Source organism: Convolutriloba macropyga, chromosome 1 (genome assembly GCF_964194025.1).
Source record: "Convolutriloba macropyga chromosome 1, txConMacr16.3, whole genome shotgun sequence".
NCBI lineage: Eukaryota > Metazoa > Xenacoelomorpha > Acoela > Convolutidae > Convolutriloba > Convolutriloba macropyga.
The window spans coordinates 51,150,184-51,163,715 of NC_134468.1; the positions used below are offsets into that span (position 1 = coordinate 51,150,184).

Consider the following 13,532-nt stretch of genomic DNA (forward strand, 5'->3'; position numbering starts at 1 on the left):
AATTTTTAAAAAATTTCGGTCACTTTGGATGCATTTCAAAACAGACTCTAGACAATCAATACCAAAGAGTGCTAAACTGTATCACCAATAATGAAACCAGCCAGCTTAGTACATTATTGTTCTGTACAGAAGAATCTGCTAAAAAAATTACCAAAAAAATAGCGGACAAAGAATAAAAGTTTTGACAAAGTTGTCAAAATCATCCTTTTTATCATTTGGAGGGTTTTTCAATTGAGAGATACTAAATACACTGGAAAAGATTGTAAAAACTCACAACCTCTGGCCTACAAAAAATACTGAATTGCGTATTTTTACCGTCCATTGTTTTCATACCCTATAATTTGCGTTTTAATACTTTTTTTCGCTATTCTCGGTGGTTCCGTTGTTTTTCTATAAAAGCAGCTTTCTTCTCAAATAAATGTTTTTCATTTTTCTCCATCTTTTTTTACTCTGATGTGGTATGTTGATTTGTGATGAAGTATGTTGCATTTGTGTTGCAGTATGTCGGTTATGCTAGTATGCTGCTATGATGTTCTCGTCCTCTTGCGTTCTAGGGCGTGATTTTGTTAACTGACGAGTTAACTCACGGCTATTTAGTTGGCGTGGCTTTTTATCTGTCTTGGTTGCTAGTTTTTCCTAGTGATCTCAGTCACTTTTCATTTCCGTCGAACGTTGCTCGTTCGACTTTCTGTCCGTCCCCTTCCGTTTTGTGGCGCGTTGCTCGCTGAGCTTTCCGTCCGTTCTAAATCCGTTCCGTTGCGCGTTGTTCGCCCAATTTTTCCTCCGTCCCGTTTCCGTTCCGTCGTGCTCTGCTTTCTCAGTTTTCTGTTTGTCCTGTTTCCTTTTTTTGCGCGTTGATTGCCTTACCTCCCGTTTATCTTGTCTTAACGGTCAACGCTCTACGTTTGTTGTTTGGGCGATTTTATTTAAAGACTGTTTACCGTGTCCTGTGTCTGGGTGCTGTTTCTGTTTAGTTTGCTCTGTTTGATTTTTTGGTTTGTTTGGAGTGTTTGTAATAATAAGCTGTGTGCAGTAGCAGTTTTGCTTATTTGTTGAATTCATAACATTTTGTTAGTTAGCATTGATCAAAAAAGTCAAAATGCGTACGCTGTTAGATCAAAGTGTGATGATGAGTTGTAAGGTATACATGCAGATATACGTCAATGTATAAAAAGGCTAAGAGGGCTGATGAAGTTTGAGCGCCTTGCATCAAAATGTGACGACGCCATTATGACAGTCTTAATCAAAAATGTGGGTTTGATTGTGTTTGCTGAACGAACGGAAGATCCGAGAAAACTTGTTCCTTCATTCGAGTCTTTCCTGGAAAAAAAGAAAACCAAGAATGAAAAAATCCTCATTTTAGCACGAAATTATTCCTATTCCGTGGAAGATGGGTATCGTGTGTTTGTTGGAGTGATTGTATTAAAATACTATGTTTGCATCAATAGTTTTGCTTATTTCTTGACTTCGTAACATAATGTCCAATAGCATTGATCAAAAAATCAAAAAGTTATACGTTGTTAGATCAAAGCGTGATGCTGAGTTGCAAGATTTATTTGCAGATATACTTCAATGTAAAAACAGTCAAAGTAGGCGGATGAATCTTGAACACCTTTTATCAAAATATTATGAAATATATAATAATAATAAAATAAAATGCGGGCTTGATTGTGTTTGCTGAAAAATAGGACGATCCCAGCGCGCGGAAGAGTCTTATCTGGGGCAGTGACAAACAAGAGCGACAGGGTCCTCGTTTTAGCACAAAACTCTGTGGAAGACCAAGAAAGTGACTGCCAGGAACCGACAATATCCTCACTGATGGCCTCGTTAAATACATCTAGTCAACGTAAACATGAAGTTGTGATTGCCAAAACTGAACGCGAAGAGATTGAATAAGAGAAGAAAGCAGCCATTCACCTCGTTAAACAGAAAAAAAATCAAATGAAATGTAATGGATTAGAGTGCTGCGGCTGCACAAGAAACTCAGCGGAACCGATTTATCACAGCCTGGTTCTCGAGTTTTACGCCGGCCTGGTTCTTCACTGGATTCGACTGACTAACGATCTCGCAGAAATAATTAGTCGCTCGGACGTATTAAAGGACTGTAAATTTAATTTTTTGTTGATTGAAGTTAAGAAAATACTTAGTGATAGTCTATGTACAATCTCGTGCTAAAGTTTGTAAGGCTGCAACCAGTGTTAGTGATGTTGCTTACTTCTCGTCAAGTAAACTCAACTAACTTACAACTCGCAAGATCTTAAAATCTAGCAAAACTTAACAAAAAAGAATAGAGTTGTTAAAGAATCAAATTTTAGCCAGTCTGAGAGCCAACTGCTCAGTATAAAAGTTTCTAATGGTTCTAAATACAATTCAGTTTCACTAATCAAACAATTTGGGGAAATTAAATAATCAAATATTTACCATTTATTACATCATCACTACTTGTTTCTGATTGGTCAATCAAGAAAATGATTTAGGTAATCGTTTACATAGTAAATGTCAAAGTACTGCAATATTTACTTTTGTTGACATAAGCACGGATGGTTTTTACGTCGCTGTAAATGCCTCGAATGTACGGTATTTGACCTTTATTGAACACCTGAAGTATCATAAAATAAACAACTTAAGAAATTTAACAATAAATGACAAAATATCGAAAAATGCCAATTTTGCACCATATAAGTGCTAATAGCCACACTTGTGGGTCTGATGCAATAACGTTCGTTGGATTCATGAGTAGTTTAGAGGCAATCCTAACCGTGTTCCATAACCGCGGGTTGCTCAGGTTTTCTTTTTCAAAAATCGGGGGGTGTACAGATTTTTGGTCCCAACTTGTAAAAATATTCAGTTTTGACCATTTTTTAGTTTTAACAAATTCTAAGTTTTTTCAGTTTCAAGCGTTATTACCTGCTATCTGATGGCTTTTGCAGCTGATTTGAAGTGGCGCCAACATAGAGGAAGATAACAAAGATAACAAATCGCAAGATCTTAAAATCTAGCAAAACTTAACAAAAAAGAATAGAGTTGTTAAAGAATCAAATTTTAGCCAGTCTGAGAGCCAACTGCTCAGTATAAAAGTTTCTAATGGTTCTAAATACAATTCAGTTTCACTAATCAAACAATTTGGGGAAATTAAATAATCAAATATTTACCATTTATTACATCATCACTACTTGTTTCTGATTGGTCAATCAAGAAAATGATTTAGGTAATCGTTTACATAGTAAATGTCAAAGTACTGCAATATTTACTTTTGTTGACATAAGCACGGATGGTTTTTACGTCGCTGTAAATGCCTCGAATGTACGGTATTTGACCTTTATTGAACACCTGAAGTATCATAAAATAAACAACTTAAGAAATTTAACAATAAATGACAAAATATCGAAAAATGCCAATTTTGCACCATATAAGTGCTAATAGCCACACTTGTGGGTCTGATGCAATAACGTTCGTTGGATTCATGAGTAGCTTAAAGGTATTCCTAACCGTGTAACATAACCTCGGGTTGCTCAGGTTTTCCTTTCCAAAAATCGGAGGATGTACAGTTTTTCGGTCCCAACTTGTAAAAATTTTGACCCCTTTTGAGTTTTGACAAATTCTTTTTTCAGTTTCAAAAGTTTTTTCAGTTTCAAACGTTATTTCTTGCTATCTAATGGCCTTTGTAGCTGATTTGAAGTGGCGCCAACATCGCCGGCTCTGTTTTCGATCTCGGAAACACCATCGTAAAATACTGGCGCTAACTTCACGACTGGCCGGTTTAGCTCTCCATGTGCCATTTTGACTCCAACTGATCTCACAAAACCATTGTTGCCAGTGACGATCTCAATGATTCGTCCCAGTTTATACTCACAGCGTTTCACAGAGTCATCTACTAGCCATACTAACTCGCCTTCTTTCAGGTTTTGCACATGTTCTTTTGACCACTTCAATCTCTGGTTCCATTGTGGAAGTTATTCACGAGACAATCTTTTCTAGATCATGTCGGCATATGCTTGAGCCGTTTTGAAAGATTTTCTCAGGTCGTGATAGCGTTCACTGGATGGCATGAATGGTGCGCTTGAGTTCTCTGGTCCTGGCAAGAAATGATTTGGCGTGAGTGCTGTCAAATGTTCGGGGTCGTCAGTTAGTGCTGTCAGGGGTCTTGCGTTGAGTGTTTGTTCCACAAGACACATTGTTGCGCTGAGTACATCGTCGGTGAGGCTTCGGTTTTCCATGATCGCAGTCATGACTTTTTTGCAACTTTGAACCAGTCTTTCCCAGATTCCGCCAGTGGGGGCTACGGGAGTATTGAATTTGCAAACAATCTTTTTCTGTGCTAAGTCACTTTCAATCTTAGCTTTGTCCCACTCGTTCATGAATGGTTTCAGCTCATTGGCTGCCTCAAAGAAGTTCGTTCCGTTGTCACTAATGATTGTATTCGGGTAGCCACGTCTTGCAATGAATCTTGTCACTGCAGCTAGACATGACTAGGTGTCCAATGACTGTGCAACTTCGATGTGTACTGCTCTGGTTTACAGGCAAGTGAAGACACAGCACCATCTTTTTAAAGTACGTCGTAGGAACTTAACTTCAAAGGCTCCGAAGTAATCGACTCCGGCATGGGTGGATGGGAACACATGTTCATCAAGTCGTTCTCTGGGTAGATCCGCCATCGGTGGGGGGATTGGGTTGGCGTTCCTGTGTCTGCATTTGACACATCTCGACTTGAATTTCCTTAATGCATTTCTCAATGCGATGATCCTGTACTCTTCTTGAAGCATGTTTCTCACGTATTCTGTGCCCTCATGTAGGTTGTCTCGATGTGATTTCTCCAACAGAAGTTGTTCAACTGGATGATTCTCTGTCATTATTATTGGATATTTTGCATTATAATCAAAGTTTAAATGCTTCAGTCAGCCTTTCACTCTTATTGTTCCATATTCCTCTATCAAGGGTGACCATTTGGCAATGTTCAATGTTTTGGAGATTTCTTTGCTGTTTGATATCGACTTCGAAACATTCGGGAAGCTTTCGTTTTGAACAAATCGAAACAGTATTTGTTCTGCTTGATGAATTTTGTTTGCTTTGAGGGTCTCCTTCTGCTTTGCATTGAACCTCATGCAGTATGCAATGAAGTTTCTGATTCGATTGAGGGTACTGTATCGTCTTCAGTCAAAAAGTTGGTCTAGTTTACTTTCTGTTGCTACAGTACTGGTAACTTGCTCGGGTTCGAGTTCGTTCTCTTGACACCACGGTTTTTGCCACGTTTCTTCATTTGCCTGGAGCTGTGTTGGCCCGTTTAGCCGTACGGACTCCTTGAGGCCTTCGATGGACATTCCTCGGGTTCCAATATCGGCAGGATTTCTGACACCTTTGAGGTGTCTCCACTGATCCATCGATAAGTTTAGCTCTTGATGAGTCTGTCAAATGAAAGATTTTGTCAATTCTGACCTCATGTTCGCTGAGTATCTGCTTTCTGAGACGAACTCCGTAAACTGCGGCTTGAGTTTCTAACTTCGTTATTGTCATATGTCTGATGGGTGCCACAAGGCATTTTCCTATCGCATAAGTGAGTTTCAACGATGCCTCGTACTGCAGGTATGCCACGTTGCACATCGCTTCTTCTGACGCGTCTGTGAAAATGTGTAGTCTCAAGTTTGAACATCCACTTTCGAAATGAAGTCGATTTAATGACATTGTCCTTATTTCTCCCAACTCAGAAAATCAATCACTGAACAGTTTTGAGTGTTCTGCTGGTAACTCCTTGTCCCATGCTTGTCCCATTGCTACCCAAATGCTTTCGAGTAGGAACCGCATTCTTATCGCAGTGTCCACAATCCAGATGAGTCCTAGGATTGAAAATTATTGTGGTTCTGCTTCGGAAGTTTTCACAACTTTCGTTGACCTGTCTGTCTCTGGGATCTGTGACTTGACTTCATCGTCACTTGTTATCCGTCACATTAAATCAATTTTTGATTAGGATGTCTCTGACTTTCTGGTAGATTGCGGTTGCTTCTTGAGGGGTTCTGACTGACTTTAGGAGGTCGTCCATGTAGAAGTTCTGCTGATCAGTTCTGACAAAAATTTCGTCGTTAACTGCATTATCTTTCGCCACTTGGTGCAAAGCGTAATTAGCTCAAAAACGTGTCATGTGTACTCGTAAACTTCTATTCTCTGCTCTGGACCTTCTCGTCAGAGAAATCGTAAGCGTCGGCTGTCATCGTTTGGGACAGCGACTTGAAGAAACATCGCTTCTATGTCTGCTGATATAGCTATTGGATGTTCTCGGAAGCGAAAAATAATTCTGATCAGACTCTGCAGCCGGTCTGGTCCAGATAGAAGTTTGTCGTTCAGAGCTACACCATGGCATTTTGCTGCTGCGTAGCACACTCTTCTGATTTTCTCAGGTTTGTGCGGGTTTATGACGAGATGATACGGTAAACACCATTGCAGTTTGTCTTCATCTGCAGTTGGTTTCATTCAGTTCAGCTTGATCAATTTTCCGAACGTATCCAGCTTGGACATCCTTTTCAATGGTTACTTGGTAGCGCTTCTTTTGCTTTTCGTCTTTCTGCAGGCGCCGTTCTAGAGACTTGAGTTGCCCCATTGCGTAGTAGAAGTTGTTCGGTAACTTCACTTCGTCCTCTCGCCACAGAAGTCCTACTTCATATCTTTCACCGCTGAATCGCGTTGTTTGCTCCAAAATATTGATTGCTCGCTGATCTTCCTTTGAATGTCCGGTGACATCGCAGTTTGAAGCGTAGGACTCGATATCCCACCACTTACTCAACTGGTTTGCCAATTTATCATCTGCAATTGATATTGCTGTTCTGGCAAGAGTTGCTGCCTGCTTCGCTGGTAGCGGACCACATAAGGCTCAGCCGATCTTTGATTTTTCTGCCCAAGGTGCAGCTTTGTCTTTTGATTTCTTGAATTCGAAAGGGTGGTGAATGTCGTAACAATCTTGTCCAAAAATCACTTGAACATCGTTTAGATTGTAGCTCTGATTTGGCAATATCCTCATATGTGGGTAACGGACCTTCAATTCTTGCATCTCCACAATCTGGTCACCCAACTTCAGTTTCTCGTGCACATAGAATTTCACTGTTGTCAAAGGTCGAGACTTCTCATGTGCTGAAACAGCTATCAGCACTAGTTGAAGTTTAGAAACCACTGACTTGTCTAAAAATGAAATAGAGGATCCTGAATCACACATTGCTAGTACACTTAGGCTTAAGTCTCTGTTTGTCATCTTGATTCGCACCACTGGGAGTCTTCCTTGGGTGATGTTAGTTGCTACTGCCGTTGTAGCGTCTGAGACATTCTTTTTTGTAGTATCCTTCTTTGGTAATTCGATGTGCAAAAGCCTGTTGTGTCGCCTTCCACAGCTGGGTACAGTACATGTCCTGCTTTTGCAGTCCTTCGACATGTGATCTGCTCTCAAACAATTGAAACACAGTCGGAACTTCTGAACATGCTCTCGTCGTTCATTTACTTTCAGTGATTTGAACTTTTCACACGTCCAAATAGGGTGTTGTCCATCTTTGAAGGGACATTCAAAATTCTTGGGTTTGCTTGACTCTTCAGCGTTTCAAGCGAAGGTACCCATCTTCGTTTTATCACGGCTTTGAAATTTGTTTCTGTCAAACGACGAGTTTGTCTGTGCTAACAAGTTCTCATGAAATACTGCTTTGGAGGTAAGCCACTCTTTGAAAACAATCAGGTTGCCGCGCAGTAGTCGACGATCTTGCATATACTGCAACCACTGTTCTCTCAGTTGCGGAGAAAGTTTCTTTGTTGTTGAACTTAGCCCTGCGTCTGCTTCTAGGTCTGATGTGTATCCAAGTTGAGTCAAGGTGTTCACCACATTTGTAACCACATTTGCAAACTTGACAATGCTCGTAGAATCATCGTGCCGAATTGGAGGATGAGTATGTATTTTCTTGAATTGAGCGTTGACTATGACATCTAATCTGCCATACTTCTCACAGAGTATATCCCAAGTGTGATATTATGATTGTGAGCTGAACCCCATTCCCGATATTGCTGCTATCGCTTGACAAGTGAGACTGGTCTTCAGGTATTGCATCTTTTCCGTATTGCTTATTGGCTTTTGATGAACAACATCAAAAAAACCTGATCACTCTGGCCACTCCAGTGGATCTCCTGAAAACTCAGTCAGTTTTAATTTTGGCAATCCACTGGCACCACTGCTTGGTACTGGTTGGTAAATGATTTGAGGAGTGGTGTGGTTCAGTGTGCTCCTGCTTCTGCTCTTGGCAGACCTGTTTCGAGAGTTGTTAATGGGACTGCTGACGCTCCCTGCTGCTGGGTCTTGAACTGCTGACGCTCCCTGCTGCTGAAACGTCGTCCTCGTCAACGGCGCTGATGGGTCCGTTACTCTAATTGGTTTACGGATTTCTGGTTTCTTGAGAATGCCCGGTTCTGGCAGTTGCGTTGAGAAAAGTTCTTCACCCGGTAGAAACAGCGGGGTAGTTTTTGGGTAGGTGCTGAAACGTTTGAAAACTCTGTCCTGTGTGATATTTGTTGGAGGGTTGACTACAGAGTTTGGATATAGTGGCCGTCTAGGAACAGACTGTTGAGCCGCTGATTCAGCCAACCCGGCTGTTCTTTCATGATTGCGTCTTGATCCAACACGTTCTATCTCATCTGCCACTGATCAGGATGCTCTTGAGCTTCCTTTGGTCAGCTCAAGTTTCAGACGTCTTTGTTCCTCGTCGGCCTCTGCTTTTTTCTTTCGTTTTCAAGGGCTCGCTCATGCTGTCGAAGATGCAGTTCGTCTTCTTGTTGTTCCATCCTTAGACGTATTTCCTCTTGCTGTTGTTGTAACTCTTGCCCTCGCTGCTGTTGTAGTTGATGCTGTTGTAAACCTAATTCTTCTTGCTGGCGACGAAGTTCTATTTCTTCACGCTCCTGCTCTAGCTCGAACTGCCGCTCTTGCAGTTGTTGCTCTGTTTCTTTCTTAGCTCTTAGGATTTTGAGCTCCATTTCATCTCTCTGTCGCCTTCTCAATGATCGCGAGTTGGCGATACTGGGTTGTTTCCTGCTTCCGTGTGTAGCTTGGAAGAGACCTCCACGTTCCCGTCGGCGTTTTCTATTGCTCCATTTCCTGTATCAATTACGGTTTCGTTCCGGTCTTTATCACCAGCCAATGTGGATGACACTAACGACGTTTGATTTCCACTCTCTGCGGTTTGCTAATATTGTTTTAGTAGGCCTTGGAAATAATTTTATTCTTGCTTAAATTTGTAAAAGTTTCCGTAGCAAATTCTGACTTCACGATTTGTATAATTGCTGCGTGACTGGAGTCTAGTTTCGTTACTAGCTGTTCCAGTTTACTGCACAAAGCTTGCTTGCGGGAGTCGTCTAAATTTTCTGATTCCAACACCTCTTCCACTTTCTCTGCTTCTCTATAAAATGATTCACATTATTCCGCCATTGTGTAGAGCCGCAAGGTTTTTGCGAGGGTTGAAAACGCAGTTGCAAAATTCTTCTATTTTTTCTAAGTTTTGGTATTTTTTCAACCAAACATTTGAGTGTCTGCTTCTTTTCGCCCAATTTCTGCTTGGTGTCGCCATCGAAACTTTCCAATTACTTTGGCTTCAGGAGTTGCCTCTGCTGCTTTCTGTTTTCCTTAAGATCATCGTACGTCTCGAAAAAAACATTGATATGCTTTTTCTACAGGTATTGATTTTTCTCAACCAAGTGAATTTTCACATCAGCAAGCTGTCCGTCAAATATTTTGAGCAAGTCAGCTTGCTCATTTTCTAGCTTCTTGAGTTGGCCTGACATCTTGTAGTGAGTCGCTTTCCAATGTCTATCGGGGCTCTTTCCAGTCATAGTAAAGATTTCGTTCTCGTCCATCAAATTGAATCAAAGATTCGTTGCTGTTCGTGTTATTGTTGATGTCCGGGTCGGTGGACCAAATGTTGCGGCTGCTCAAGAATCTCAGCGGAACCGATATATCACAGCCTGGTTCTCGAGTTTTACACCGGCTTGGTTCTTCACTCGTTTCGATTGACTAACAATCTCGCAGAAATAATTAGTCTCTCGGACGTATTAAAGGATTGTAACTTTAATTTTTGTTGACTGAAGTTAAGGAAATCCTTAGTGATAGTCTATGTTCAATCTCGTGCTGAAGTTTTTAAGGATTCAACCATTGTTAGTGTTGTTAATAACTTTTCGTCAAGTAAGCTCAACTAACTTAAAAATCGCAAGATCCTAAAATCTAGCAAAACTTAACAAAAAAGAATAGAGTTGTTAAAGAATCGAATTTTAGCCAGTCTGAGAGCCAATTGCTCTGTATAACAGTTTCTAATGGTTCTAAATACAATTCAGTTTCACTAATCAAACAATTGGTTCAAAGTAAATAATCAAATTTTTACCATTTATACCATCATCACTACTTGTTTCTGATTGGTCAATCAACTAAATGATTTAGGTCATAGTTTACATAGTAAATGTCAAACTACTGCAATATTTACTTTTGTTGACATAAGCACGGATGGTTATTACGTGGCTGTAAATGCCTCGAATGTACGGTATTTGACCTTTATTGAACACCTGAAGTATCATAAAATAAACAACTTAAGAAATTTAACAATAAATGACAAAATATCGAAAAATGCCATTTTTGCACCATATAAGTGCTAATAGCCACACTTGTGGGTCTGATGCAATAACGTTCGTTGGGTCCATGAGTAGTTTAGAGGCAACCCTAACCGTGTGCCATAACCTCGGGTTGCTCAGGTTTTCCTTTTCAAAAATCGGGGGGTGTACAGATTTTTGGTCCCAACTTGTAAAAATATTAAGTTTTGACCATTTTTTAGTTTTAACAAATTCTAAGTTTTTTCAGTTTCAAGCGTTATTACCTGCTATCTGATTGCTTTTGCAGCTGATTTGAAGTGGCGCCAACATAGAGGAAGATAACAAAGAGCGGCTGTCAGAGACAACTGTTGAAGAATTTAAATTGCTGAAGAACAACACAATTTATTAAAGTAGTCAGACTGGCAGAAAGTGCTGCGAGTGCTACGTGTTCCCCTAATAAGCCAAAAAGCAGTACGCGAATGGGTCAACACCACACATGCCATATAATATAACATTGAGGTGAAAATGGTGAATTCGAAGTTTCGAAAGACCAGCGCAAAGTGTTTGAGAAACCAGACACATTTAAACTGGCAACAACAATGGCAGAACAGTGGAAGATCAAAACACTGAAATGCACTCCATTCGAAAAAAAATTTCATGCAATTACCTTCTAATCAATGACACGTTGGGATTTCGATCCTTAAAAGACCCCACATGAGAATATTCTGGCTGCTTATAATGAACAAGCCTTGCAGTAATCGCAATTGCAGACGCTAGGAATCAAACACATCAACAAGGCTTAGCTCTTCCGATTATGACCAGCAAAAGAACCTCAAAGAGTCACAGCCTTCTGTACATGTTTCTGGGGCCTTCTGACGATCGTTCCAACAGCCAAGTTTTTAACAGCAATTCGCACCTCAATTGAAACAACTTAATTTGGTTCATTTCCCTTCACACCTACAAATTATTACTTCGCACCCCAGAGACATCAAGAGTCAAGTCAAGTCTCTCAGAAAGAGCTCAGCTCAACACATACACCGCCAACAGCCAACAAAAAAGATCTGTTCCTCGAGAACCAAATGCCACTCTTATATATTTTCGGAGCCAACCCCCGCAACAAATGGCTCCTTTCCTCCCAACGAACATCCAAGCGTTCAATTACACAATGCCACATTTGCTCAGGCGTAACTACTGATGTTCCCGTCAAACAGAACGCTGTATTCTCACCTAGCCCTATAGTCCCCCTCCACGTGCCCCTTTGTTTTCTCAACCTCCCGTTCCAAACAGTTTTCAAAAAAGTAGTATCAGAAGCGCACCATGGCTACCCAATAACACCGAGAAAGGCTGTCATCGACTTCATACTAATGAAAAATATAAAGTCGTACGCCAACGGGCTACTGTTGTCAAGAAAATGCTTAATATCCCCGTTTACCAACAATTTAGGCCGACATCTAGGGCGTATTCCACAGCACAGAAAAAAAAACATCGAACCAAGGTACTACTGTTCTGACCAAGGTTTAGTTTGCAGCCAGTTGCATATTGCAAAAACAAGAATTAAAGTCCCGCATGAAGTCTCCTGATTCATCTCCCAAATTCGTTTCCCAAATTCATCTCCTTTGATTGATATGGAGTCGCCATCCGGCATGCATCAGGAAAACCCGATCGCAACCGCCAGCATTGTCGCACTTGGTTGCTCAATTCTGGTGTTTAAGCCAACACAAGATCTTGTTGGGCCTACAAAGGAGTTGGTTTGGTCTAATTATAAGTGTTTCTTACCTGACAATGATTAATAGATTATTTGGCTGATGTAACAACAAGCCAAACAACCCTTGCCCGTGTGGAAACTTGTGCAGTTTATTAGCACGCCATTACAATGGCATGCGTGGTGTGGTCAGTTCAAAAAAAAGATTGAATGACAGATGCTCCATGATGATGTTAGGACGCTACCTTAAAACGCTCGTCACTGGTAAAGCAAAGAGTTCATTTCTGCATCCCTGTTCATTACAAAACAGTATTGTTGTGTTATGTACAAATGCCACTCTTCAAAGGAACTAATGTTCATTTGAACGAACATGAGTTCCTTTGAAGAGTGGCATTTGTACATAACACAACAATACTGTTTTGTAATGAACAGGGATGCAGTAAGAAGATTAGAATGTAATTTTGGCCAGCCACAGTCTGCCGTAAGTGATCTCTTTATTAAATTAAGAAACTTTCCGCCTATTAAAATAATCAACATTGATAACATTTAAAATTATTCTGCAGCAATATCAAGTTTTATTGGGGTTTGCAAGTCATTTTCGTTTGAATCTTACATGAGGACTGCTTCGTTACCTAACCAATCGGCGCAGAAGTTACCACTAATCATGAAAGAGTCTTGATCACTCTTTACGGCTAAAAAGCACTGAGTTAAACCAACTCTCCTTGACTTTAACGTTTGGCTAAAAGAAAAGTCGGAGGCACGCAATCTTAGAAAACTATTCTGCAGCAATATCAAGTTTTATTGGGGTTTGCAAGTCATTTTCGTTTGAATCTTACATGAGGACTGCTTCGTTACTTAACCAATCGGCGCAGAAGTTACCATTAATCATGAAAGAGTCTTGATCACTCTTTACGGCTAAAAAGCACTGAGTTAAACCAACTCTCCTTGACTTTAACGTTTGGCTAAAAGAAAAGTCGGAGGCACGCAATCTTAGAAAACAAAGCGCAATCAAGGCAAACTCTCATGATAGCACCTCCTCGGTAATCAAGACCAAACAGCGTTCGTTAACCAAGATGCATCAATATCTCAACAAAAGATAACAAAGGATCAAATGCCAACATCTGCCGTACCCTTTACACTCGTTGTCTTGTATGCAAGGGTAATAATTCGTTATGGGAGTGTAGACTTTTCAAGGAAAAGACTCCAACCAAGCGAGTTAAGTTGGAAGAGGACAGTAGAC

General features: G+C 40.5%; 1 protein-coding gene across 3 annotated transcripts in view; it reads right to left on the minus strand.

Moving 5' to 3' along the window:
- The window catches only part of LOC142340208 (uncharacterized), a 99,242-nt gene that overhangs the window by 1,413 nt on the left and 84,297 nt on the right, over positions 1–13,532 (minus strand). The window lies entirely within an intron of this gene.